The sequence below is a fragment of the Sminthopsis crassicaudata genome, chromosome 5 (assembly GCF_048593235.1).
Source record: "Sminthopsis crassicaudata isolate SCR6 chromosome 5, ASM4859323v1, whole genome shotgun sequence".
NCBI lineage: Eukaryota > Metazoa > Chordata > Mammalia > Dasyuromorphia > Dasyuridae > Sminthopsis > Sminthopsis crassicaudata.
The window spans coordinates 15,985,868-15,990,262 of NC_133621.1; positions in this window are offsets into that span (position 1 = coordinate 15,985,868).

The window sequence follows — 4,395 nt, forward strand, 5'->3', positions numbered from 1 at the left end:
CCACTGTGCCCCCTAGCTGACCCACCAATGCATTTGACACCGCAATACCTCTATTAGATCTATATTCCAAAGAGATCATTAAAAAATGGAAAAGGACCCCCACGTACAAAAAAATAGAATCTCTCTTTATGGTGGCAAAGAAATGGAAATTGAGGGGATGCCCATCAACTGGGGATGGAACACTACTGTTCTATAAGAAATGATGAGCATACAGATTTCAGAAAAGCCTGGAAAGACTTACATGAATCGATGCTGAATGAAGTGACCAGAACCAAGGGCACATTGTCTACAGTAACAGCAACATTGTGCAAATGATCAACTTTGATAGACTTTACTCTTCTCAGCAATACAATTATCTAAGTCAATTCTTTTATTCTTCTTATTATAGCTTTTTATTGACAAGATATGTGCATGGGTAATTTTTCAGCATTGACAATTGCAAAACCTTTTGTTCTAATTTTCCCCCTCCTTCCCCCCATCCCCTCTCCCAGATGGCAGGTAGACCAATTCATGTTAAATATGTTTAAAATATATGTTAAATACAATATATGTATACATTTCCATACAGTTATTTTGCTGCACAAGAAGAAGAACAGACTCCCTTCCTTAACTGTTTCATCTAATCTATTCTATATCTATCCAAGAATTTCCTCCTTGGCATCCCTACATGTGTTGTTGACCAACCATCAGAGCTTTGGAAAGTCATGTCTGCCATTTTGCTTTTAGATAGTCTTTCCTATTTTAGCTGTGTTTTGCTATGTGATCCTGGGCAAAACACTTCAATTCACTTTTCCACAGTTTCTTCATCTATGGAGTGCCTGAGGGTTGGACTGGATGGTCTCTAAGGTCCTTTTTAACTCTAAGTCAATGATACTATGATCCAAAGAAAAAGGCTTACTCTTTTTCATTCGTATTGAATTCATCATGTCCCCTTCAGGTGGGAAAACACAACTATGTTTAGACTGAGCTCAAACTTGCAACATTTTTATACTACAATTCCCCATCCCCCCCCAAAGAAATGAAGTAAGAAGTTGGGAATTCCTATTGGCTACAAGAATGCATGTTTAGATGTCAGCATTCACCATATAACAACATGTGGATCTTCTTGGCAAATTAGGAGATTTTTCTAATTCCTAAAGCAACATTAATAACTTTAACAACCCAACAATGCAATAACGAATTTGTTTTTTCTCCTTTCTTCTATTTAACATTTTAAATTTCATCTTTAAAGGAATAAAGGGGCAGAGAAGAATAACACCTTTCCACATCCCACAGATATCCAACCTACAAGGTCCTCATTTATGTGGACATGTGAATTCACACTGAAGAATATTTTTTTAAAAATTCAACTAATCTGCCAGGTGGTTGGATAATGTCGTTCATAAAAAGATGCAGCTGCAAAAGGCATATGGACAACACACTCTGAGATGGAGATATTTCATAATTGTCTCGACTATGGCCAAGAAAAAGGAAACACATTCTGATTTCCTGTAATTTAAACCACTTGTTCCATGAGCCCTTCAGTCCTAGGTTATGGAGGACACATTGACTTAAGGACTTCAGAGCTTCAAATCTTCTTTCTGGCTGATGTGGGTGATTTAGAGCTAGGTGAGTACAGTGGGTTTGGAATTAGGGAGACCTGAGTTCAAATACAGCCTCAAACACTTCCTATCTAATTATAGACAAGTTACAGTTTTCTGCCTCAGTTTTCTCAATTGTAAAATGGGTATACATATAGTACCTACACATAGTACCTACCTTCTAGAGTTGTTGTGAGGACTAAATAAGATAATATTTCTAAAAGGCTTAGCATTTGTGTGCCTGGAACATAGTAGGTGCTATATAAATGCTTATTCCTTTCCCATCCTTTAATGTCTTTATTGGTTCAGTTGCCTTAAGAGAAGCTTTAAAGGGCATGTTTATGCAACTCTGACATACTACCTCACACCCCTTAGATTGGTTAACACGACACATAAGGGAAATGACAAATGTTGGAAGGCACGTGGGAAAATGGGGACACTAATGTGTCGCTGACATTGTTGTGAACTGATCCAACCATTCTGGAAAGCAATTTAAACTATGCTCAAAGGGCTATAAAGCTGTGCATATCCTTCAACCCAGCAATACCATTACTATGTAATGAAAAAAAAAAAAAGCACCTAATAGGTGCAAAAATATTCATAGCAGTTCTTTTCTAGTTGCAAAAAAAAAATGGAAATTGAGGAGATGCCCATCAGCTGGGCAATGGCTGAGAAAGTTGTGATATATGATTGTGACGGAATGTTATTGTGCAATAAGAAATGATGAAATGATGAACTGGCAGGTTTCCAAAAGACTTAGGAAGACATAGATGAATTAACACAGAATAAAGCGTGCAGAACCAGGAGAACATTGTACACAGTAACAGCAATATTGTAAAGATGATCGACTGTGAGAGATTTACCTATTCTCAGCAATGCAGTGATCTAAGACAAATCCAGAAGACTCTAGATGATAATTCCAAAGGAAAAAAATCGATGGAATCTAAATGCAGAACAAACCATACTTTAAAAATCCTTTCTTCCTTCCTTTTTCTCTTTTACTTTTCTTTTCTCTTTCTGTCTCTCTTTCTTTCTTTTCTTTCTTTTTTCTCTCTCTTTTTCCTCCCTCCCTCTCTCTCTTTCTTTCTTTTCTTTTCTTTCTTTCTGCTTTTGGTCTGTTTTTTCTCTCACAACATGGCTAAAACAGAAATGTTTTGCCTGACTGCACATGTATTACCCATATCAAATTGCTTGCCTTCTCAATGAAGGGGGAAGGGAGAGAGAAAGGGAGAAAATTTGGAATTCAAAATTTAAAAATAAAAGAATATTAAAAATTGTTTTTACATGTAATTGGAAAAAAACAAAATCTCTTAGAAAAGGTCCATTATTCACCCTGTGGTTAGTTTTGTTTTCTGCTTCTTTCCCTTGGGCCTAAAATGTGCTCTTTTCTCCTCTCTGCTTCTTCAGGCTTCCTATGGGCAAAGCTCCCTAGCTATTGCTGCCCTCTCCTTCCTCTGCATGTATTTGGGTAGCATGTGACCACCTGGGCATGTCTGGGTCCAGGTTTACAGGCAGCAAATGAAGACTACTCCCTCGTCTGGCCCCCACCTTTGGAATGAGGGCATTACTGGCCAAATCTGACCACGCTGTTTCTCTTCCCACTAAATTGTTCCTGCTCCCTAGTATTACTTTCTAGAGGGGAGTGGGGTGGATGAGGACATGTGACCTGACAGCTTAACCAAGTCAGCCAAGTGGTCCTGGGACTCATTTGGGCAAAGGGGAAAAAATGCTCTTTTTGGCAATTTTATAAAAAATTGTTATAATCAAAACCAGAAGATTTTCTTTTGATTTACCCCACCCCAGGCCCCTGCTTCCAACCCAGGAAGAGCCTTGCACTTTGTGACCAGGGCTCAAGCCTTAGTCCTTTCTGCATTTTCTATCCCAATCCCAAACACTGCTCCTCTCTGTTGTAGTCCCCCTGTTCTCAAATAAGTAAGCCCAGGACTCAAAAGCAAATCTCTTAAATCAAATGGGCCCACTTTGACACTAATCACGACAACAAATAAGTCTCTCCAAAGAGCCAAAGGGAAAGGAAAAGAGACTTTACCAAGTGCCCAAATTCTTAGAGTGGGGAAATTTCACCAATAAGCAGTTGCTAACCGTGACCCCATCCATCCTGATGCAGAAAGGCACCATTAGCCCTTGTGGAACTTTTGGTTGATTCACCATACACCATCAGTTTTGATCTTCTCAACAAACTTATGAGGTGAGTATCTGATTGTCCGCATTGTACAGAGGAGAAAATGAGGCTGAGAAGGTTACGTGACTCGCCTAGGATCGTGTAGCTAATAAGTAACTGAAGCTTTGTTTGAAGCCAGAACATAGGCCTAGTGTTCTAAGCACCAGGTACCATAGGAATATTATCAGAAGGAATCTGGAGGATTTAGATCAGAGAAGAGAAAACTTAGAGGAGACATGGGAGGTGTTTTCAAGTATTTGAAGGGCTATCATGTGGAGGAGGGCATAGATCTGGTCACTTTGGCCCCACGAGGCAGGCTTTCTACTAATTAGATCTAACAGTGCCGCAGTAGGGAGGGAGCTCCAAGTCCCTGGGGATTCTAAAGCTAAGCCCGGAGTCATTCATTCATTTAATAAACAATTTAAAGTACCTACTATGTGCTAGGGACTTTGGATATAAAAAGGAAAATAAGACATGCAGTCACCAAGGAATTTACATTCTACTAAGGGATTAACAATGTTCACACAAACCAAATACAAAGGTTTTTTTGTTTTTTTTGTTGTTTTTTTTTCTCAATAAATGGGGAGGAAGAGAAACTTTGTGTACAGGACTAGTACAGAGAGTAGAACTTGAGCT